This window comes from Leptosomus discolor, chromosome 1 (genome assembly GCF_034619465.1).
Source record: "Leptosomus discolor isolate bLepDis1 chromosome 1, bLepDis1.hap2, whole genome shotgun sequence".
In the NCBI taxonomy this organism is placed as follows: domain Eukaryota; kingdom Metazoa; phylum Chordata; class Aves; order Leptosomiformes; family Leptosomidae; genus Leptosomus; species Leptosomus discolor.
The window spans coordinates 62,253,854-62,279,524 of NC_141391.1; the positions used below are offsets into that span (position 1 = coordinate 62,253,854).

Genomic DNA, 25,671 nt, shown 5'->3' on the forward strand with positions numbered 1-25,671 from the left:
TTCTTAATAAACTATTTACATTCATACTGAAACTTAAGCTCCTCTAGGTAATAATTTACATACAAACAGATTAAATGTCTGACATATTCAGCCTGATAAAACTTTTCTGTGTTGTTTACACCAGATTATTAGAAACTAGTCATTGCAGGTAACATATACGAATACTGCCTTTAATTTCTAAGTAAACTTGAAAGTCAGTGTTATTTTACATGGCCTCACATATTTCTTTGCATAGGGAACATAATGAAAGCATTAATAATTTTATTTAGGTATAATGAGTTGTTAAAAATAAACCAGAATTATTCAATTAAAATCTTTATACGAAAATTTCATTAAAGAAGATGTGTATTTTCAACACTGCTTTATAAACAGGTTCCCTATTTAACAACAGTAGTATGCCTCATCATTCTCCTGCAGTCACAGTGTGAAAAATAGTAAGAAATGAAAAATGGTGCACCTACAGTAGTGTGAATATCTCCCTGTTATTCTAGGCATATGAAAATGGAAGACATTCTAGATATAGAAGCATTCCGCGTATATTTATATCTTGCATGATTTGGATGATTGACATATACTCTAGTTTCTCTTCAGATCACATAAATCTTTCACCTTTTACTAAAGATTTCCATAGAGGGGAACACCAATTGGGGTTGGACTAGATGACATTTAACAGTCTTTTCTAACCCCAAATATTCTATGATTCTATCATTCTATATATGTGTGTGTGTATATATATGCATATAAAGCATGTAATTACTAATGTTATATTTCATATTAATTGTTATATATAGGTTTATTAATTGTTTCACTGTAATGAATGAAGGCAAAGACAGACACAGAAGGAAGGAAGCAACAATACACCAATTTATTGAACCAGAATGAATACCTATTTGAGTAAGACCTGCTTCCTGCTAAAATTTGTAGAAAACTATTTACTTCAGTGGGGCAAAGATTTCACCCCAGGAATCTGTTATTTTGGTCTTAATTATAAAAGAATTAAACAGTTTATTTAAAATCCTTTGTTGCTGTGAGATATTTTCACACAAAATTACATAGATGTCACCAGCCCTGCATAACCCAGTGTGGAGCATTTCAAGCTTTAGATAATTAAAAATAGAAAAAGTGTTGTCATAGTTCTTAAAACTAAAATTGTTGAATGAATGCATTAAAAACAAAGGTCTACTATAGAGTATTTAAACGGATCACATTAATATCAATTAAATAAATTTATTATTGCAAATTAAGTATGATGATCTGTTACAATATCTCATTAAGAATGCTGTAAAAAACCCTACAATAATATAAAATAATATGCGATGTGTTATACAGAGTTAAAGCAGTACGTGCTTTATATGGGATATAATTATTGCAACAGAAAATAATGACTATTTAAGTGTAAGAACTCATATATGGTGCTATAACATTTTGAGCAATGGAAATGGCATGATCTCCTTTAAGGTAGAAGACAGAACAAATGACTCAAGTGAAGATGATAAAATTATTTCTAAAAAAGCTGGGGAGAGACCAAAAACTTCTCCCAGCTCATTGCAAACAAGACAGAAGAGTGGTCCTCACAATGAAAAATAGTTTATATCTTTGATTACATTCATAAAATGGTGACTTTTGTATTAATTTAGTTAAAACACATGGTTATTAAGAAAGAAGAGAGTAAGATCCTAATTTTGCAGTGATTAAAGTATACTTATAAATTGATATCTACTAACTTCTGGGAGTAAGAGTGTATATTTTTAAGTATAGCACATATACAGCAATTTGAAAGAGATTTTTTCAAAGCATTGAAAATTGGTTTAGAAGAGTTTTGAAATGAAACATTACTCAGAAGTGTTTGAATATTACAAAATCTCACTGTCTGGTTAATACACAGGATCGGAGCATTCCTGTAAGGACAGAAAGCAGAAGTGTCCCTCCTATATCATTCATTGTGTGGCTCACATGACTTAAGTGGTATGACTTTTTTTTTCATTTAGTATATAGAGATGGAGAGGGAGGAGGATTAACCCTTCAGGAATGGTCACTGGATTAAAAAGAATAATCAGATTTTTTATTAGTTTAAGTGAGATTTTCACTAGTTATCTTTTTGCTTCCAAAAATATCTGTAATGTATCACCAAGCCCATTTCAGTAAGCAGAAGTACCACGTAACACAAAAGCACACTAATCTTTTCCATGAGATTACTGTCAAGCCACTGAAGCTTTCATACAAAATATCAGTTTATTTTAGGAAATGCTGGGTATCTGTAGGGATGTTAACAGCACAGTTGCTGGAAACCGAAAGTCATTTTAGTACGATTTCATGTTTGAATTCTTCACGGGAAATAGGCTGGAATTTGGAATTAGTGGGGTAGATCAAACAAATACAAATAGACAGTTAAGTATTCACACCATACTTACAGTTTACCTTTTTTCAGGGAAAACAGGAATAGAGGAGGAAGTTAACGTTGGAACTAAGCATAGGGAGTTTGACTAGATGAAAACAGAACTTGTTTTAATTTAATTAGCAGGGCTAAAATGTGCTTAAATCATGGTTTAAGCAGCTAAAGGTGCCGAGATGGATGAGAAAATTGTCAAACACCACAATGCTGGAAATCATGTCTTCTGGAAAAGCTTTGATTCTTTCAGTGAGCATTTTAAATACTGCAATAAAATTTCCATTTCCTTTGGCTCTTCATTTTCATTTAGAAGAAAGAAGAAAGGACTCAAATTTCAGAGATACAGGTGAAGATCAGCATAAGACAGAAATAATCACAGGAAGAGATAGGAAGGTGTCCAGGTTGAAGGAGAAAGATGCAGTGGTTTGAAAATAATAAACAAACATAATGTGATTCACTTCTCTTGGAATTAAACAGAGAGATTCTCTTTGGGTTCAGTTTTTCAGACCTGATCCTCATAGAAATAAATACACGGGATCAACTTAAGATAGTACTTGTTTGTGCTAGGAAATCTTTTGAAGTGTAAAGACTAAAAATAGATTACTTCTTTACTACCCACAACTTTATGGTTTACTCTAATATAAAGAACAACTCCACCACAGTATCATGCAACCCTTCAAAGGCTGCAGTTTTCAAATATGTGTGCTCAGGACACAATTCTGTGCCACCTAGCCCTTTAGTATTTACAGAGGTGCTGTGTTGTTTAGATACACATTTTTTAAAAGTCTTTTTTAGGGAAAAAAAAAGGCAAATGCTGGTGATCACAACGTTTGAATCCTATTAAAACTGTTAATTTGCTGCAGTAATAATTTAGGATTTTAATTATAAGCTTGAAAAGCAGATTTAGAAACATAGTTGGCACAACTGTAATGTTAATTTGTCCTTTAACGTTTATTGAAAGCAATATGTCCAATGTAATTACAGTGTATGTCAAATAACCCTCCACTTTATTTTTTTTAATACACGATCCGTTAATTTGCTTGATTAAGATGACTTGCCATCTGCTAAGGAATTTTTCTGTGGTTCCGTCATTACTTCCAAATACTAAGAAAAGATATAAAGCATTTTCTTTTATTTCCATTAATCTCCATTTTTTTTCTGTTATCCCATTAAGCTCCTACTATGGTGTTCATCACTAATTTCTTCCTGGCTGTTAGAAAGGTCATGTAGTATCTATTTCACTAAACAGAACAAATGAATTACAGAATCACATGCATATGGTTGTATTAAACGTGAAATCAATGTCAAATACTCAGTGCTGCTATTACCTTGTGTGGGTATTCAAATATTTCTTTTTCTAAAAGTATTTCTATTTTCATATAATTAAAATTACATTGAATTGAAACTAGAGTTTATTAACCCACTTCTTCCATTACCTTAATCATCAAACCATAGAGTTTTACAAATATTGCCAAAGCAACGTGTAGTCAATTTAAACCTAATGAGATTACATTCTTAGTGGCTTTGGCTGGGTATAAAAGAGAAACAGTAAGTATGATTATGCATTCACATGTTCTCTTTGTAATCCGTAAATCTCATGTATTTTTTTTGCCAGCATACAAAGTTCCTCCATCCAGACCTTTTTGGCAGTATCTCTTCACAGTCCACAAAACTGACAGTGCTACTTCTGAAACCCTTTGATTATGCTGAGAATATAATGAATTTTATAAACAAACAGCTGCAGAGAAAAAAATGGCCTCACTTAAGAAGATGTTGTCCTAGTTTTCTCTTTTCCATGTGTATCCTAGGAAAAGATTTTTTATCTTGCTGTATTTTAATTTTCAGTTTTACCTGTTAATCATGTCTGCATGCAGAAAGACTTTGCGAAGCCTAACTTTACTGAGGGAATTTTCAAAGATTAATTTTATTAAAAGCCAAAGCTTGAGCTGAAATTTTAAGTACATCTCTCTTTCAACTGGTATTGATTAGCTGATTCCCTTCAGATTTTTACTGACTGATCTACTGGCGTATGTGCCAGTAACTCATGCTAACAAAAGGCAGTCACTTCATAAATTATTGAATATGGACAATCGCATGCCCTGGAGATTGATGCCTGAAGAGAATGATGAATATTATTCTCTCTTCTCTGGAGGAGATAGGCAGTTTCCTCCACGATATATTCTCCTTTTTTCCCTAAGACTGCTGATACCTCATCATAAATGTGGAGGTATGTACCACAAGCCAAGTCAGAGATGGGGTGCCTAAGGGCAGAGGCAGGTCATCCCTCCACCGGGTCCACCAAGCTGATGAGGAAGTGATAAGGCAGCCCAGGGCTGCAAAAGCCCTGCTATGTGACTCTGAGGACTTCAAAGAATATTGCAAGACGGCCCAGCTCAGTCCAATCCAGCCCAGCTCAGGGAATCCCTAACAAAGTGTTTAAATAGAGCTATGCTTCAGGGCCCATGGAAAAGGAGGTCAGCAGAGCAAAGTAATTATGCATACTTAGTGCTCCCTTACTGGAACTGGATGAATATTTTATCATTGAACATTCACTTTTGAGGAAGACAGAACTTTTTCTGGTTTGGGCAAGTTTCATTAAGAGGATTCACCTGAAATGAAAAGAGAATATGTTTCAACTACCTGAATCACTTTGTGACTCGTGCTGCTTTTCAAGCACTTAGAAGGAAGGCTGAAGAAATAAAGCCCGGACTTACTTACAGAACTGACTGTAGCGACTCTTTATCTAAAGAGTCTAAAGTCACTAAAACTTCCCAATGATACAGAAAACCTGAACCCACATCTGAAAACCTTTCTACCTCAAACATTTGTTCTGCAGCAGGAGGCACGAACACACAAAAGGCTGGGGTTTTCTGTACAAATTATTTAAATATTGGAACAGGCCCTGAATTTACCCTGCAAGTGAATGTCATAGACATTAAGATATACAGTAATTCTCTCGCTGATCTAATAAGTACTTTAAAAAAAACTACATGAAGAAAATCTGTTTGCATGAGGTGCTAAGGAGATAATGCTAACTTTATGATACTCCTTTGGCTAAAACTCCCACTTGGGATGGGCAAGGACTAAGTTCAGTTGTGCTCTCTGATGGCTTCAGCACACTGTGGAAAGCTAAGTTCTTAGAAAGATCTACAAAGTCTCTTGTGAGATAACAGTTATAATCTATGGAATTCAGGTGTAGAAAAAAAACACACATAAATGCCCAAACTTTTACCAGGCAAAGATAGTCCTTTTGGCTTCTTTCCCTAAATATCTCTTCCAAGTAAAAATTTTATTTGCCACACAAAAATATATGGAGTAAAAAGACCTTTAAAATAATAATTTAAAAAAGCCTTAGAGAATTTGAGCAGAATGCATCAATGGATTGCAACTCAGTCTAATGAAATCCTACAAAACACACTGCCCCTACTAGCAGCAACAGCTGCCCCACTAAGAATGTGCCCTAGGCTAAGGCAGCTTGTGACTTAGGTTGGTCCACTACCTCAGATTAGATGACAAATGGTTGACAGTGGTGTCAGAGGCCTCACCTACATGTTGGTTTCAGCTTTAGACCTGAAGGTGTTTTTGTACTGATAGGCAGCCAGGAAAATGACAGAAAACAAAAGAGATAATGGCAGCAATGAGTCTGAATATATTAAAATTAAGCATATTTTTTCCTCCACCCTTCTAGTATTGGGAGATGCATTTATGTTTTCTTTTGCTTTTACCATAGTACTAAAAAATGAGTTAAAAATCAGAAATTATATGAAAAACTAAATTACACATATCTTTGTCGATCAAATACATAATGCTCTCTAGTTTTAGCACTTATTGTTACCTAAGCTTGTGAGCCAGGAACAGCATATAACATGTAACACAGAAATTCCTACAGTCACTTGATCTAAACAGCTTTTGAAAAAAAAAAAAAATTAATTCCTCAGAATGGAATTATGTTGATACACTAACAGTGATACATTTCTTCATGTTTTAGGAGTACAACTGGTTAATAAATGTTCATATCTCACAGTCAAGACATTTTATCTAGTGTTCCAAAATCTACTAAAACTGTTCTGTGGTACAGTATAGGCTCCCTCATTAAATCGTTTACTTTAAAGTGACTTTAAATATAAAGTGAAAAGATTTAAAAGCACTAAAATTATTTTTAGAGCGCCTCTATGTCTTTCTGAAAAATGGACAAAAATAATATTCTTACTTTAGAGTTTGAGTTTTTATGAATGTTCTAAATTTATTTTTGAGAAGGGAGACTTTTCTGCCTTCTTTCTATGATGTGATAGGAAAGTGAAAGAGGAAACAGAATGAATTTTTCCACCAAGATAAAATGAAATATGGACTTTTTTAATGTGCTTGTCCTTCATATGTACTCTTTTCCTTATACCAAATATGGATTTATTTTTGTGGCAGGTTGACCCTGGCTGGACAACAGGTGACCACCAAAAGCCACTCTATCACTCCCCCTCCTTAGCTGGAACGGGAAGAGAAAATAGAACAAAACGCTGATGAGTCGAGATAAGGACAGCGAGATCACTCACCAATTACTGTCACAGGCAAAACAGACTTGACTTGATGAAATTAATTTAATTTCTTACCAATCAAATCAGAAAAGGGTAAGGAGAAATAGAACTAAATCTCAAAAACACCTTCTTCCAACCCCTTCCTCCTTCCTGGGGTTAACTTAACTCCCAATTTCTCTACCTCCTTCCTGCCAGTGACACAGGGAAGATGGGGAATGGGGGTTGCGGTCAGTTCATCACACATTGATTCTGCCACTCCTTCCTCCTCACAGTCTTGCCCTGCTCCAGCGTGGTGTCCCTCTCACAGGAGACAGTCCTTCATTAACTTCTCCAACATGAGTTCTTCCCATGGGCTGCATTTCATCACTAACTGCTCCAGCGTGGGTCCCTTGCACAGGGTGCAGTCCCTCAGGTACAAACTGCTCCAGTACAGGTCCCTCACAGAATCACGTCCTGCCAGCAAACCTGTTCCAGCATGGGCTCCTCTTTCCATGGGTCCACAGGTACTGCCAGGAGCTTTCTCTCGGACAGGCTTCCCACAGGGTCACAGCCTTCTTCAGTCACACCCACCTGCAGCAGCATGGAGTCCTCCATGGACTGCAGGTGGATATCTGCTCCACCACTAATCTCCATAGGCTGCAGAGGGACAGCGTGCCTTACTGTTGCATAAAATCATTAAATTTAAAATGTTAGACCTGTGTGCATGTTTTGAAATCTGTAAGCATAGAAACATCATCAGGTGATTACGGTTTAGACCAGAGAAACTTGAAACCTGTTGTGCACCAGTGATGCTGTTTGAAAACCCCTTATTCCTTTTATTCTGATTTGAATATCAAGAATTTTAATTAGTAGATATTAATAAGGATGACTAGTGATAATTTTAGGTAGATCAGTCTCATATAGAATAAATGATTAAATATAAAATAAAATCTGTATTGCTTATGCTGCTAGCATGCCTCTGTAAAATTCCAGGCCTAAGGTATTCATTAACCAATAATCTCTTAGTGGTTAGAAACAAGGACAGTATGTTGTAGTCCAAGATGTCTGCAAGACAGGATTTATGATGGTACCCATTGTGTATAATCTTTGAATCATGACCAAAGCAGGTACAAGCCAAGAGCCTGCAAGCCAAGAACATGTTCCTTGACCAAACATGGTCAATTCGAGGAGTAGTCGAGACCTCCGACTCACAGTCCACCTACCCAAATTACACCACCTACTCAAAAGAGAACAATAGAAGACTATGACAGAGGCTGCGCGTTAATTTGCGTCAGAAGCGAGGAAAGAAGAACCAATCACCGAGAGGATGAAATTAAATATGTATTGTATAAATTAACTATATATGAATTTACTGTATAAATATCTGTTGATTGCAATGTGCAGACAGACATCTTCGGGAGGGATCCCATGTCCCCGGTGCGCATCATTATTAAAGGACATCTCTACTTATCTAACTTTGTTTAGATAAGTTTTTCTTAACCCACTGCAGATTTGCAACATTACTATGGTCTTCACCCCAGGCTGCAGGGGAATCTCTGCTCCACCATCTCTGCTCTCTGGAGCACCTCCTTCCCCTACTTCTTCACTGGCCTTGGTGTCTGCAGGGCTGTTTCTCTCACATATTCTCACTCCTCTCTCCTGGCTGCTGTTGCACAGCAGTTTTTTCCCCTTTCTTAAATATGTTATCACAGAGGCACTACCGCTGTTGCTGACTGGCTCAGCCTTGGCCAGAAGTGGGTCCACATGGGAGCCATCTAGCATTGGCTCTATTGGATGTAGTGGAAGCTTCTTGCAGCTTCTCACAGAAGCCAGTCCTGTAGCCCCCCGCTACCAAAACCTTGCCACACAAACCCAATTAAATTTTAATGTTTACAACAGGTAGACACTGTACCTGAGGGAAGGTTGCTGTTGCTTAACTCTGTAAGTTTTAGCAACTTCAGATGGCAGAACACCATCAGGTTCTGTAGAACTCACAAAAGCTAAGGATGAACTAGTTCTCTTTTCCTGTAAAGTCTGAAAATTTCTTTAAGAAGAAAAGATAGAACAGACCTTGTTAAATTCAGGTAGAAAATATTAAAAAGTAGTCACAACACTTATAGTCCCATTTCAGCAGAGAATTGCAAGGAAAACACACAGATGGAGCTCAACTGTTTGCCTACTTCTATGGAAAGTCAGATAAAAAATCATGAACTAGAAGAATTTATGATCATATAAGAGATATGACATAACAAGTATCTCAGAAATAGGAGTGGAATCAGTGAAATACTGTAATAGCAGGACAAAAATGATACAGAAGTGAGAGACAAAGTATTACACAGAGGAGTGACATTGCACGTTAAGGAGGTGAAATAAGGTAAATACTTTAACTGCAAGTTCAAGCAATAGAGTATTCCCATTATTAAAATGAAGGCTTGACTGGGTAGAGTATTAATAGTACTATGTTATCAACTAGTCAGTCAAGAAGGTTGCAATACACATGAAATGCTACTGTAAAATATAACAGCTAAAAGCAAAAGTACAATGATAAAGGGAAACTCCAATTACCTCCATGTGAACTGAGTAATATCCTGGTAAGGAATGATGTAGGAAATACATGATTAGACAACATACATGACTGCTTATTGGCATTCCTAATTAAAATGTTCACAAGAAAAGAAACAGCTCTTAATTTAGGCCTGAGCTGTATGGGCAGTCAGATTCAGAAGAGCCTGTTTGTAATGGTAAATTAAATAAGTTTTAATATTCTGAAAGGATTAAACGGTCCCTTCAGAATCTTCCACAGCAATATTTAATTTTGAAAAAGAAAACTGCATCAAAGCTGGAATGGTTATTAAAAACAGCAGCTAAAAGTTCAGTGTCCTGGAGGCACTAACTGTGTGGAACAGGGAGATCTACTTCATATAGTTTCCAAAGGCTTTCAACATGTCTTTCACCAGGAGGATAAGACAGAAAATAATCTGCCATGAGGTAAGAGGGAAGTTCTTCACATAGACAAATAACCGAGTAAACATCGGAAACACAGGGTGGGGTTAAAAGGAGCATTTTCACTGAGGTCAAACTCGAGTGCTGCTGTGATCCATGCTGTGGCCTGTGCTGTTCGACTTGTTCATACCTGACCTGGAGATAGGGTGAATAGCAAATGACACAGCTTGCTAATGAATACTGATTAACAGTATTAATAACTGTTAATAACTTTTGATACTTATTAACAGCAGCAAAGTTGAAAGTTGACTGAAGAATTGCAAAGGAGAGTATAGTACTGTGTGAATGAACACTATAAAGGCAAGGGAAATTCAGTGCTGATAGATGTAATATGGTGCACGTTGTGGGAAAAAAGAATCCTAATTTTACATATAAAAGATGGGTCTGAGTTGGCTATTGCCACTCATTAATGGAAACTATAATGAAGAATAGAATTAGTGTTTTATTACCAGGTTTTTCTGCTGTTAAACATATTCATAAATTATTAGGAAACAGAATGAATAATGAGACGTCAAGCTTTGTTAGTCATAAAAAATTATTCACATAGTTAAAACTAAAACTGGCTATAAAATACTACAGAAGACTCATGACAATAAAATGGTAAATTAAATTCATTGTTGATAAATACAAAATAATTTTCAAGGGGTAAAAATACCAAATGCATCCTAATTATACACACAAAGTGATTGCCTCTAAATTAGCTATCAGTATTCCACAAGGAAATTTTGGACTCATTGTGAATAGTTTTCTAAATGTCAGCTTAGTGCTGAATAGCAATTTAAAGAACAAATAGAATGTCGAAATTATCAGTAAGACAATAAAGAACAAGATGAATGACGTGACTCTGCCATTGTGTAAATCTCTGGAATGCTTGGGTGTGAATGCTGCACGCACTTCTGCTGGTGTAAGGGTAGAGTGGGACCCAAAAAGGGCTGTGAGGACAGCCAGAATAGTGGGACAGCTACCAAAGAGAGGCTAAATGAAGAGGATATGATTGAGATCTATAAAATTGCCATGTGAATGAAGAAGTTGCTTTTCATTTTTTCACAGCATTATGAAAAAGACGTAAGCCAAGAATGGGGCAGTAAGATGAGTCCTGGAAGAAAGTCCAGTTCTGGGTTTATAAGTGCAGCCTTAAGTTCAGGATATTCTTGTAACATTGACCCCCAGAAATCAGGAAGGTACAAATGGGAACTATATTTGCTCTGTTTCCAATAACCTTTTCCTTAAAACCTATCGCTGACCAGTGCCAGAGATAAAGCACTGGGCTAAACAGGTGTTTGGTTTAGTCTAGGATACCTATCATACACTGTTTTAGTAAATTTTAGTTTGAAACATTACTACACAGACACACGCACATAAAGTTTTATTTTAAAGACAAAAAAGCAAACTTCCTTTTTCTGCAAGCATACCAAATTTACATTTCTCAGTAAAAACATTATATGTTTGGAATAATTTTTCCTAGTGTTAGCCTTCAAAAATATGCAGGAGTGGGTGGGTTGGTCACATCTTCTGCTGCTATTTTACTTTGGACAAATCACTTAGGATGCCACAAGATTCTCAGATGGAAGATCTGTCTTTAGAGGAGTTGCTTACACGCTTCAGCTGAAGATTATGTTTAAATACTTCAGTATGTTTTCTACAGATACAGATGCAAATAGCATAGGTACAGGCAGACACATGATTTATTAACTATTAACACTAGGTTTGTTGGTTTGTTTTTTTTCTGAAGCATTCTGTCATTTTACAAAATGACAAGTCTTCACTTTTCTGAAGTTTAGGCCTGAATCCAGAGATTGCATTGAGCTTTTGGTGATATGTGGATTTGTGACTCAAGTCATGGGTGAAAAACTGGTTGGATGGCTGAATCCAGGGAGTTACGGTCAATGGAGTTATATTCAGTCGGCGGCCGGGCATGAGTCGTGTCCCCCAGGGCTCAGTACTGAGTTTAACATCTTTATCAATGATTTGCACGCGCGGATGGAGTAAACCCTTAGTAAGCTTGCAGATGACATCAAGCTGGGTGGAAGTGTTGATCTGCTTGAGGGTAGGGAAGCTCTACAGAGGTATCTAGATAGGCTGGATCACTGGGCCAAGGCAAATTCCATGAGTTTCAATAAGGCCAAGTGCTGGGTCCTGCACTTTGGCCACAACAACCCTCAGCTGCTCTACAGGCTTGGGGAGGAGTGGCTGGAGAGCTGCCAGGCAGAGAGGGACCTGGGAGTGTTGATTGACAGCTGGCTGAACATGAGCCAGCAGTGTGCCCAGGTGGTCAAGAAAGTCAATGGCTTCCTGGCCTGTATCAGGAACAGTGCTGTCAGCAGGAGTAGGGAGGTGATCATTCCCCTGTACTCGGATTTGGTGAGGCCGCACCTCGAGTGCTGTGTCCAGTTTTGGGCCCCTCTCTACAAGAAGGGCACTGAGGTGCTGGTGAGGGTACAGAGGTGGGCTACCAAGCTAGTAAAGGATTTGGAGGATGTCTCATACGAGGAACAGCTGAGGGTTCTGGGGCTGTTTAGCCTGGAGAAGAGGAGGCTGAGGGAAGACCTTATCGCTTTCTGCAACTACCTGAAAGGAAGTTGTAGCGAGGCGGGGGTTGGTCTGTTCTCCCTAGTAACAAGCGATAGAACAAGGGGAAACGGCCTTAAGCTGCACCAGGCGAGGTTCAGGCTGGATATTAGGAAGAATTTCTTTACTGAAAGGGTTGTCAGGCATTGGAACGGCCTGCCAAGGGAGGTGGTGGAGTCAAGAGACAGGTAGATGTTGTACCTAGGGACATGGTTTAGTGGCATCGATAGAGCTAGGATAAAGGTTGAACTCTATGATCTTGAAGGTCTGTTCCAACTGAAAACTGTTCTGCGATTCTGTGATTCTAAGACTTTCTCTAACTAGGTTAGGCTCAGCACATAGTTTATTCATTTCATGAATTTGTATTTTTTATGTTCCTAAAATGTTTAATTTCATTTTCAATCTCACCTCTCATCTATTTATTGTTTCCATGACTATCATTTTTCTCATGTTCCATTTCAAAGCTCCGTAAGTGAAGAGTTGTAATAAATTAAACTGAACAGGCAGTTATAAAAGAATTTGACCATCTGATGATTGTATTATTCAAAATGTGATATAACAGGGTCTGATTTAATTTTTGCTGTGAATGATACTAGAAGGATGCTCCACTATGAAGTTTTTACCCTCCTTCTATTCTGTTGCAGGTGCATCAAGCTAGTTGGGACAAAAATACAGAATCAGAAAGCTAATGATAATTTTCAGGTACCTGTTTTTTTTCTCACAAACCGATGTTTAAAAAGTTATCATCCAGGCATTTTAGTGAGTTATCCAGCAAGTTTTGAATTGGTGTTAAGCAATCCCTTGTCACTTGCTGCTTTACTGTCATTTGTTGAAAGTTAAACTATCATGAAATTTACAATCTGACTCAAGAATAAAAGCCAGCAGTCACTGCATTAAAAAAAAGGCAACTTCAGCAGGGCATCACTGAATTGTGGTCTCATACTGAGCTGCTTGTCATTGGTGATGCATGTGAACTGGTGCAGTGGGGACAAAATAACAATTAAAAACATCACACATTTACCTTCACTAGTGTACTTTGCATCTCAAACCATATCTTTACTGCTTTACCTGTTGTCATTTTTCCTTAATAGTCCACAAGTCCTGCACATAGCTCGTCTTTGACTGAAGATCCTGAAAACTCCATGTACAATAGGCACTACTGTTGTGAAAACAGTGAAGTCAATCCAGTCTTGTGTGGCCAACACCGAATATGCAACAGACGCAAATCGGGAGACAAATAGTAATAATTTATTTACAGCAGCATTTACAGGTTCTTTTGGATTGCTGGTGATAAATTAAAAGCTACAGGTATAACTAAAGGTTTATCACTAATATAACAACAACACACACTATATGCACACGTACACACTAACAACAGTAACAACTTGCCCGCTGTAGACCCAGCCACTTGGCAAATAGACAAGCCTGTATAACAGGGAAACAGTGGAACAAGAGACAGTAAAGTCACGACAAACAAGAATCAAGGATACACTCAGGGAAGCATAAAAATGCGCCTGAGGAGAAAATGTGAAATACACCCGGGGAGGAAGAGTATATCTCTCAGTGTTAGCTGAGGCAAATAATATTACCCACATGGTGTCCCAAGTAGGGGTGATGGAGAAGGAGCAAATTCGTCAATCCGGCCAGTCGTCGGTACGGTTCCGAGTTGATCCTGTCCTGATTTTGGGGCCAAAATCGGGGTGATATTTATACTAGAAATTTTACATTACATCACCAGGGTATACGTGGGGGTGGGGATGACTATAGACAATCTTAATCGCTTATGTTAATGCCACAAAATCTGTTCATGGGTGGAGGTAGCGGCTCCTTTTTTTTAGGGCAAAGAGAATGGGGGACTGGGACCACGAGGCCTCGGCCCCTCTCACACTCCTCTGAGCATCCACATAACACCAGATATCGGTCTAGTGATGGTTGCCACCCACCCAGTGCTTGCCACTTGGTCCAATGCTGAATTTCATGCTTCCAGGCATGCAGCTACATGGTGACTTGGACTTTGTGATTAAATTTGTGCTCTCTCTACAGCTATTCTAGGCACAATGGTCAAATCCTAGATTGTTGCAGTTAGTAAAGACGCTCTGTTAAATATCACTGCACTTGATGAACTGACAGTTGAGCAACATGAGAGGAGAAAGTTTTACCTTATCAGATCACAGTAAGTTTAGGCTTCATTAAGAAGTATTACTGTGTCTAGTTTGGGCCTTACAGTTCAAGTATGCAGAAAACTGGAGAGGGACCGGAGAGAGATACCAAGATGATAAGGGGCCTCATGGATTATGAAGACAGGCTGGAAGGTCTGGGCTAGGTTAGTTCAGTAAAGAGGAGAGTACAGGGAGGTCTATTAAGGGGGTGCTTGAAGGGCAGTGACAAAGAGAGCAGAGGCAAATCCTTTTCAATAGTATTAGATGCAACTTGTTTTCGGTAGCATTAGATAATATAGCAAGGAACAGTGGCTAAACATTAGAGCTTTGGAGGTTGAAGTTAGCTATTAAAAAAAAAAAAAAAATCCCCAGAGTGCAATGGAGCCCTGAAAAGGTTACTCAGGGAGATGGTGGAATCTCTGTCCTTGGGGGCAAAACCAAAGCTAACCTCATCTAATGTGGCCAACAGTCTCCTGCATTTATTTAATTCTGTGTTCTGTGAAATATCTATTTCTGCATCAAGACTTGCTTATCATGGAGCTGAATGATAACACCATACTTTATATAGTCTGTTTAATTCTAGATTCCACAGCTGTAAGAATAAAGGAAAACAGTAGTGGCAAATGGACTGTGCAGATGATTTTATCTGCATCCAAGAGTTCCCTGTCATCATCCTGAAGACTAGTATGTAGTCATACCACTGAGATACTGCTTGTTTTGTGGCAATGCTGCTGTGATTAAATTATGCTGTGAGGGACTCAGCAAACAGTAATCTCCTTCAAATTTCTTGCAGTGAAAGAGCTTCCTTTATGTCCACAAAGTGTTACTTTTTTCAACCTCATTGCATCTTAGAGAAGGAAATATTGCTGCACTAGGTGAAGGCTGTCACCTCACTAACCTGAATTCTCAAAGGTCAACAGAATTTTCATCCTCTCCTCTCAGCCATAAAGGCAGAGTGGGCATCTAGTTATGGATTGCAAAACCATATAGTGTCAAGTTGAGGGAGTTAATTGAAAAGGTACCCCAACAAAACAAAAGCTTAATTGAAGTAAGAGAAAGAGTAAAGAAAAAGAAAAGTCAAATTAATAAAAAGGCTCAGAGACACATTAAACTCTTAAAGTAACATGTTCTAAAGGATCTTTTCTCTGGAGCTTATCAATGCAGAACCTGTGCAGCTTGGACAGGACAGAGTATTAATCACAAAGGTGAATTCCAGGTTTACCTCTGCTCTCTTTTCAGCAGCTGGATTTTCTGGGCCTAATTCCTCTTTTTGTTAAATCAATATAAATGGAAAGTGGCTGCAGAAGTTATTCCTTTGTCTCCACTGGAGAAGAAAACACTTTGAAGGTCACCTCAGAACCACATATTACAGTTCATGGAAACAGACTTTTGTAGGCCTTTTACAGCTATTGGAAAGTGTTTCACAGTTCATGAGGTATAACAATAACCAGTAACAGTGAAAGTTGCTATAAAAAGGGTTAAAAAGGGGCTAAATTAATCCAAAAAGAAAAGAACACCACAATAATCTAATGACGTTAAATGGTGAGTTGTAAACAAGTGGGGGATACAATCAGAAATCAATGGGCCAAAACTGATATTTCAACAACGGGCTATTCAATGATGCGCTATTATCCTCCCTTCCTCCAGTGCTCTCGCTGAAAATAGTGAGACATCTGCTCACATTTGCATTGATACTAAGCAAACTCTAGCCGTTTACACTTTTCATAGTTGAGCTTATCTCATTACCAGGAGACTTTAAAATTGGCTCAATGTTTAGAGGCCGTAGAGCTCCGTATCAAAAAGATAACTTCTTAGGAGAAAGGTAACTCAAGAGGTGGCAATCAGTCCTTCACCTGAGTTTCTGATCTTGGTAATGAAACTCATTCATTGCAAGATCTAAACCATCATATACCAGGGAGAATGACCTATTCATGAATATTGGATGAATTAGAAAAATGGGATCTTGCTCTGCTTTTCCTACTATTTTGATTTCCCTTCCATCTACACACTTTCCCTATCCATCTTTTTCCATCTTCTCTTGTCATCCTGCCTTAAGAGCACTTGTACTGTGTGACATCAGAAGATCCATCCAGATGAGAAAGTACTCAAAAAGAAAGCCAAAGAACTCTTAATCAAATCAGTAAACGATCTTTGTTGACAGGGAAAGCAAATCAGAATTCAGAGCAGCCAGTTACAATGTGTTTGACAACCCATAACATACAACCATGAGTGATAACTTATTCTACAGCTATTGACAAAAAGCCATATTTTCACATGTTTTCTTCGTGTTTGCTATTCTACTCCTTCCTTCTAAACCTGTTTTGACAAATGTAGGAGGTAACTAAGAATTGCATTGATCAACTGAAATGTTACAGAAATACCTTTTTCTTCCTGTCCAAAAAATTTCACTTAACAAAATACCTTTCTGTGCTTTTTTTCTTTCAAAAACCTTTGTTGAGTGGGTGTTGGGTTTTTTTTTTTTTTTTTTTTGAGAACATTTTGACTGTATTTTTGTAAAAGTTGTGCATCTTACATTGAAAATACTTTGGTTTAATTTTTATGCTATTTTTATTTAATGAGTACATTTCCAGTCTTTCGCATTACTTTCTGGAATGGTTTTCTGTGACATAAAACATCCAAAGAAAAATCTTAGTGACCAGGACAGTCTCTATCAGTGTCTAACATATCCCTTGAAAATGAACACAGTCTGATTAGCAGTTACAACTGGGAACCACAGAGTGAATTGAAGGGGTCAATTATGGTTCGTTCAGATGTGGATTCAGTCTGCTCCTCTACCTCAGAATATGACTTTGCTGAAAGACATTCAGAAATAGAGAATGTAGAGGCTGCATTGCTTAGTGCAGTAGGATTCAGCAATATGCACTGGTCACCCAGGCCGCAGAATAAGTTGATTAATGGTCTTGCACCTCACTGTGGAAATGCCAGGCTCCTTGGTATAGCTTCTGTACATTCCAGGTTTAAAAGAGACATAAAACATGACAGAAGCACTTTGTTGCTTCCAAACTGAGGTCATTGTTGAAAAAAGATTTTAGAAATGGTATTTTTTTCAATTCAATTCTCTGCTTAGTCCTGCTTTACGTACCTTTGTCTTTTTTGAAGCTTTGCAATTTAAAAACATCCGAAATGAATGACAGATTCATAAACTTCAGTGTAATTAGGCTAATACCTTTATTCTCTCATTCCTTCACCTGCAGAACAGGAAGCTATATTTTCCTGTAGTGGAAACATGTTTCAAAAGGTGGCATAGGTTCACTACAGAAGAGTCAAGGAACAAATTTTCAAAGAACAGAGTTATTAATATAAAGCAATATTCTTTTAAAGGAGTGTGGTCTTGTCTATATATTTAGGTAAACAATGTCCAGACAAATTTAAAATGACTGCATACAGAACAACTGGTTATTGTTCCTTTTGACATAGTTTTCATTAGGTTGACATTTTTCTCTCTTGTTTATTAAAACAGTTTTCCCCTCACTAGGTACTAGTAGTTTCCCAAAACAATCAAGAAGAATTTTCAGGAGAAAATGTGAGGTGATCTGTGCTCAAAATATAGCAAAATAGGGAAGACATACAAACCAGAATTAGAAAAAACAGGGTTCTTTACTTTTTTAATCTAATTCTTTTGCTGCTAGTAATCATGAGTTACAGGGGAAAAAATAAAAACATAAAAAAGAGAGGCTTTATTTTAAGGGGAAGAGGTGTGGTTTCTTTAAACACACAAAATAGTGATAAGCTTTTTTTTTTTTTTTTAAAAAAAAAAAAAGAGCTCTTACTTGCTTGGTGTGTTCACTTTTTCAATGTCTTTGGATGAACCACAATCCCAAATGAAATATTGTTGTGTACTATTAAATTTAGTCAATTATGTGTCAAACAGATGACGTTATGAAAGAAATTTGTGCTGATAGAGATGCATTTTTAGAGGGCAGTCAACATATTAAATCCTAAAAAGAGGCAATATATTTTTGTACTTGTAGATCCCTTTGTAATTCACTGGTATACATGATATAGAAGTTCTCACATGCCAAATGCAACCCTAATAATTTACAGGGAAATGTAACAATAAAGAATTCAGAGGACTAGAGGATATACAAATCTATTATCAACTCTAGACATCAGGCTGTGTTGGCAGTTTTTAATTCTTCTGAAGTTTATTCGTCTTCTGTTTTTAATTTACTTTCAGTTTTTCCTGCCCCATCTGAGGGCCTCCTGGCATCCATATGCTATTGCTACACCCCAAAAAAAAAAAAAAAAAAAAAGCTAGAGAACCCAGTAGTTCTCTCAAAACTCCACAACCTGTTTAATATCTTGTACATGCTTACCAGGTGCTTATTCTTAACTTTGAGAGGGTAGTTAAGTGGCAGCTTTTCTGATTCTCACCATATGTTGCAACGGCCCATCTGTGCAGGGATTGTTTCGGATGTCCCTGATTTCTCAGTCCATCAAACTCCACAGTCACAAAAGTAACTTTACAAAAAAAAGTTGCAAGTTACAGGTTGCCTGGATTATTGATTTATTTAAAAAAAAAAAAAAAAACGAAAAGTAAAAGGTCAAACTTGCAACCATATGGTAAATTATTACCTAATAGTGTCATGAAATACCTTACCTAATAATGTTTCTTTTCTTTCTGAAAGATAAACTAACTTTTCACAGATTGTAATTACAGCACTACATACATACAGAAAATTCCCTTGTACATGTTATCAGGCTGGGCCTGTTCCATATGATTCATGTAAAGCTTTGCTAGGAAATGCAGCAAGATCCACAACGCTATTCTACTGGACTTGTGGACATGTCATGGCCTTAGCCACGCCCTAGGCTTGCTTCCTATAATATTCACTCTGTGGTGTCCATTACTTATTTGTACTGTTTAATATCTGTTTGATATAGTTTGCCAAGGGAGTATCTCTTCATGCAAAGCCCTTCCCTTCCCTTCCCTTCCCTTCCCTTCCCTTCCCTTCCCTTCCCTTCCCTTCCCTTCCCTTCCCTTCCCTTCCCTTCCCTTCCCTTCCCTTCCCTTCCCTTCCCTTCCCTTCCCTTCCCTTCCCTTCCCTTCCCTTCCCTTCCCTTCCCTTCCCTTCCCTTCCCTTCCCTTCCCTTCCCTTCCCTTCCCTTCCCTTCCCTTCCCTTCCCTTCCCTTCCCTTCCCTTCCCTTCCCTTCCCTTCCCTTCCCTTCCCTTCCCTTCCCTTCCCTTCCCTTCCCTTCCCTTCCCTTCCCTTCCCTTCCCTTCCCTTCCTTTTTCCTCGCCTTGCCTTTTGCTTTGCTTTTGCATTAACTTTGCTTTTCCTCTTCCTTTGCTTCACTTTCTTTTTGCTTCTTTTATTTTCCTTTCCTTTTCTTCCCTTTCCTTTCCATTTCTTTTCACTTCTTTTCCTTTTCACTTATTTCCTTTTCACTTCTTTCCTCTTTCCTTTTTTTCTATAAGGAATATGAAAAGTACAAAAATTCTGTTTAAAATAGATACGGGTTACAGAATCACACCTATTTACACACACTTGAATACAAACATTGGTGATGTTGAATTTCCTTGAGTATAACCAATGACAGAATCTGTCCTAAAAGAATTTATAATAACGGTATCTGCTAGTACCACACAGAGGGTTAAATACATCTAGGGCTCACAGAAGTACTGGATAAAGATAAGTAAATTAGCTTTGTATTACTCTTTTTGGAATAGAAACAGATTGGCCAGATGACTTTTGCAAGTTCTTACTGTAAGTCATGGACAGTGATGGAAAATACAATATAGGGCCAGACAGCATTTAACTTTAAGCCCTAGACAACATATACTCCTTATCTTAGCTGACAGTTGATTTTCAAAGGCATACTGGAAGATGTAACCCTTTCCTTAAGGCTCATATACATTGTCTGGGATTCAAATTTTTTTCTAAATATTGACATTTAAGTGCATATTTTTCAACATTTTATTTGTCTTAATTTTCAACATACACTACTTGCAAGGTTATTGCCAGCTGTGTCTGGACAGATATGTTGGCAGTATGGTCACTTTTGGTTTGGTTGCCAAGCTGAGAAAAGGCATGCTGCACCACAAGCATGCTTTCTGATTTCCCAGGAAGATGGTTGGACTTGCAGACTGGAATTATTCCTTTTTAATCGCTACTCAGATGATGTACAGAATGTGCCACTGAGTCTGCTTTCAGTCTGTTCCCAAAAACCAGCAATTGAACATTAAGTTGATTTTTGGGAGAGAAATCGCTGGTAGAGCTTCTACCAGACATGCAGGAGGAAGAAAAAAATTTCCTGCAACACATTTGAAAATGTAAGGCCAAAAAAAATGTGTGATTTGTTTCAAAATTATTTCAGCAAGGATTGCAGAGTTAGGACACGACAACATACTTTTTTAATGGAAGACAATGCATTTGTTTCTTTTTTTTTTTTTTTTTTTTTTTTTTTTTTCACTCTCTGACTTGAAATTAGAAACCAAACCTCAATTATATTAGTGGTGTTTTCAGATGTGGTTGACAGACAGTATCTCGTCCACTTGCAGAAAATGACTGCTATTGCCTAAGGGAACAGAAACTCAAGTGCCCTCCAGATATAAACAGGAAAATTAAGCAACTTACAAACAGTGATTTAGATACTGGTTTTGAATCATATTCCTTTTATGTAATGAATTCTACTCAAAGCCAGCAGAAAAGATTTAATCTTATTAGGAAAATTCCTTGATAAATTGCGCTATTTTGAATTGCAAATGATGGTGTTAAAATGAAGAGTGACTTCAGACAATGTAGTGAAAGACTGTTAGCAAAATGGAAGCTCAGTAAATGTCTCCAATCTTTCCTTCCACAGTTCTGTATAGAGACAATGAATTTATAGGAGGAGAATACTTTTGCACTTCTCTTGATAGGTTTAGTGATCAGAAAGATTGTATACTAATCAAATAAATTAATTACATTTTAATTTGGTGAGCAAAGGAATTTTATTTTCTGTCTAGAATTATTTCTTGTATCTTTCCACCTTGGGATTATTATTATTTTTTTTATTTTGGGGGGTAAACCCAGATAAGTAAAACCAATTCCTGTCAGCAGGCATGCAATAAGACAGGTCTTTGATGCTCTTCACATTCACAAGACAAAAAGGTTCCATTTACTTTACAAGACTATTACCTGTTAGACTTTTCCAGTTTTTTGTGTTAGAGAAAGGGCTTAAAAATACCAAAGCTGTTAATCGCTGGACAAAATGATTGAAGTTACCTGGGCATAACCATGAGCTGCTAAGTGCTGAACTGCTCTAATTGCTTCCTTGAACTAACTGGAAACTTGTGTATGTCTGTGTGTGCATGCAAGCACCTGTGTGTGTGCACTGAAGAACTGATTCTACAAAGCAATTAAATAGTTAATGGAACTCCACATTGCATTTATTTCTATGTTTGATTTAAGAATATATGATACCTCAAAATGTCAATCCTTTTCTTCCTTTCACACTTTATAATTGTTCTGTGCTTATACTTCATGCATTTTTTTAATTTGATTTTTTTTAATACTGACTTATGCTCTGAAAGAGCAGAAGAGTTGGTTTCTTCCACTGAACTGCAAGGAGGAATAATGCTTTAAATAAGTGCACCAATCTAGATCAGTTGCAGTTGCAAACAGAGATCCTGTATGTCTAGTTGAGATTATTTTAATAGCCACATGATATCTAGATCTCTCTAAAGACCCTTTAGAGAACTACTACTTTTCAAAAGTGATTTTGTCTACTTACTTGCAGGCTTCTCTTTTTTTATAGTCATCTGTAGGCTATGTTTCGCTTGGTGCTGTGCATTTTGATGTGTTGCAAGTAACTTTGAAGGGCCAATACACATACATTTGGCAATACTTAGCTTAAGGGAAAAAGTGGAAATCAGAGACATGCCTGTTACACTGAAAATGTACTCAGTCCAGCTTCTCTGTAACATCTGAATGAACTGGCCTTCTTGCTCTCTTCTCTACTGCCTAAAATGCTGCCTTGAAGTTCTCAGTAAGATGTTCCATTTTAATTGTACTTGTTCTGCCTTGCAGAACATTATTTAGCTCAGTTCAGTGGAGAGACAAGCTTCTGTAGCATATGGCACAACTGTGCTTTGGCAAAGGTGTGCTGACAGGCTTCTGCTTTCTCAGCAATGATTCCAGTTTGGAGTCATTCACTTCTGCCTCTGAACCTCTGAGTTGTTATGCCAAAAACCGAAGACATGTTTGTGGAAGTGACATCCTCCCTACCTTTTTGTCTGATCTTTGGAAACACTAATGCTTTCGTTGAAGAAACAGGTTTCAGGCTCAGGTTAATGTGAACTGTTGGAAGCTAATGTTTTAATACCCATTGGTACACAAAAAATGAGCAGATGCTTCCTTGAAATGACTGTGCAAATATATTTGATTTACCTTGTGGCTAAAAGATAAGAAAAACTATCTGCACAGTTATTCAACTTCATAGGTGGCAGTGACATGTAAGGTATATTAACTGGTCACCCCCCCAAAGTTGTTTTTTAGTCAAGTCAAATTCAACTGCATTTTTGTTAAACTAATTTTAATCCTTCATTAACAATATTGCTTAAATACAAATGCATGGAAATTCACGAAGTCCCCCAACAAGGCTAGAAACAAAAAGTACAGAAGTTGGAATTTGCATGTCAAATTAATTTCAAACAGCTGATTTCAGTTGCATTGCCCATTGCATAGTTATTTATATTGCTTAGAGAGAAAAGCTCTTAATTACCTCCGTACTTCTCCTCACTCCTGATTAGGATGTTGTAGCATTTCTGTTGTTGTTTGTTTTTTTTTTCAGGGAGGAAATTTCTATTAGAAGTGAGTAATAATAAATGTATGTAGCTTGGATTTAAGATGGATTGCATTATTTTTCCTATGACATTATTCCAGACTTTCCAGAACAGAAGAGATGTGTATTTTAGCATATCTGGGTACCAGCACTGTGGAATTTTAGCGCATGTCCTTTCCATAGGCAGCAAATTGTTTCTATTTCAGGGAAAAAAAGTACTGAGGGAAACTTCTTCTGTCTTTGTTGTGGTCCATGGAGTTTAGCTTAGCTCATTGTGGGCTTCAGATGTATCTGGCATATTGGAAGATTTCTAGAATCATTCCTTGATATACACAACTGGTGTGTGTGTGTGTCTGTAGTGTGATACTAGGATTAGTTCAGTCTAGTTTTTGTTTGGCTTTCTTGATAGGTTTTTTGTTAGGTTTTTCTTGTGTGTTTGTTTTGTGTATCTGTTCCTGGTTTTTTTCTGTTTGTTTGTTTGTGTTTTTTTTTATTTTTTAAATCCTTTAAATTCTTCCTTACACAATAATATTCAGTAAAAATGCAGAAGCATTTTCTGGTTTAAAAACTGTCACTGTAAAATAACTTTGGTAATGAAAAAAGCTAGTGCCCTTCTCCCTCCAGCCCTTTAATCTGATTCAAACACATGTCTGGACTTTGCTTAGACTTTCCAAAGTCATTCCTATCTAGGCATAAAGCAAGTAAGAAAAGTCCTTACCAAAAGAAAATGTTTAATATCTGGTTATAAGTGAAACCAGGAGGTTACAATGAAACCTGAGCTGAGTGAACTGCTACTGCAAAACCTCAAATGGTGGAAACCAAGCGTCACTATTTGCATAGAAATATCAAAGCATCTGGGTTTCACTTGAACAGCTTTAAATCCTTTTGACAAAAATTCTTATATTCTGTATATTGGCTCCTCTGTGTGCTCATATATATTCCATTTCTGAAAATGAGTACATTTTTTCCTCTGCATGGAACAACTTTAAAACCCAAGATTGCAGATTCTGAATCACGACATTTTGAGATTTCATCTCCATGGTGGGTGGGATGGCTGGTGAACTCAGAGCCAGGGACTCATACGTGCCCTATCCTGTCTTCAGAAGGGCTTGAGAGTTAGACGTATGTCACTTGTCTGCTTTCACCTGAAGTCCAGCACTCTGTCATCTATTCCCCAGCTTTATTGCTCTGCTTGTTCTAGGCAGCTAAAACTCAGCCTGCAGAGGTAGCCCTGTGGAAGACAAGGTTAGGGTTGCATACTAAGACCACTGCCAGGGCTGCTCATGATCAGGGATTTATCTAAAGGGCTCTCACTGCACTCTTCAGAGAACAGTGTTCTCTGAAAACTGTTCCACGCAGTCTCCTACCATGGAGGCCTGATTTTGGTAAGCAGCAGCTTAATCTTCCATTTAAATAGTATGTTCTGCCAGTGCACAGTACCTCTAATTCAGGTTTGATTTGATAGTCCTTTTTGCAGTTCACAGGGTAAATCTTACTTGTTACTGATTGCCAAAATCATGTGAATGGTCATTTGATGTTGAAAAGAAAATTCTATGCTGAAGAGACATCTACATTTATAATTGAACAAGACCCCTAGGTACTAAGATTTAGAGGTGGATTTATAGGCTGTTAAGTCTTGCATGAATTTTTGATATAATAGTTTGCTTTTTGTCCCAGGAAAAAATATAAATATTCCAAGTAATGAAATGTTTTCATTATTTCACTTTTGTCATTTTCATGAACTTTGCAAATTTCAGAGGAAAATTTTCCTGTTGGTTAAGCTTAATTTTTCCTTTTCCTTGCTACCCTTCCTCTTTAACTCCTCTAGTCCTTTTCTAAGCTCCTTCTTTTATTTTTTTTTCTCCTCCATTTTCTCTACAAAGTGTTTCTTCACAAAAATCATTTTACTTAATAGTTACTAGTTGGAGAAAAATTTGTTTGTTTGATTCAGTTGGGGTTTTTTTAATGGTTGCAAATGGAGAAAAGAGAGATGTTTTCTTTGGGAAACATTTCACTAAGTCCAAGTAATTTTCTTCTTATTGTCTGTGTACTAAACATATGCTTACAATTCCAAATGTCAGAAATATTAAAATTTTATCTGACCTTAAATTCCTGAGAGAGACTGAACCATTATAAAGCCAGAGGTCAAACAGAACTGCTGATGCTGATTCTGATGACAGCACTGTTTCATCTAATTCATTAGACAACATTTCAGCTGGTAAAGGCCAGATGTGAGTAAGATGGAGCAAAAAAGAA

At 37.3% G+C, this 25,671-nt stretch overlaps 1 non-coding gene across 1 annotated transcript; it reads left to right on the forward strand.

Annotated features, from left to right (window-relative positions):
• Positions 1-571: 571 nt before the first annotated feature.
• Positions 572-693, forward strand: LOC147416228 (U5 spliceosomal RNA). Its single transcript, XR_015184263.1, has one exon. It is a non-coding gene; the product is annotated as a U5 spliceosomal RNA (small nuclear RNA).
• Positions 694-25,671: the final 24,978 nt, after the last annotated feature.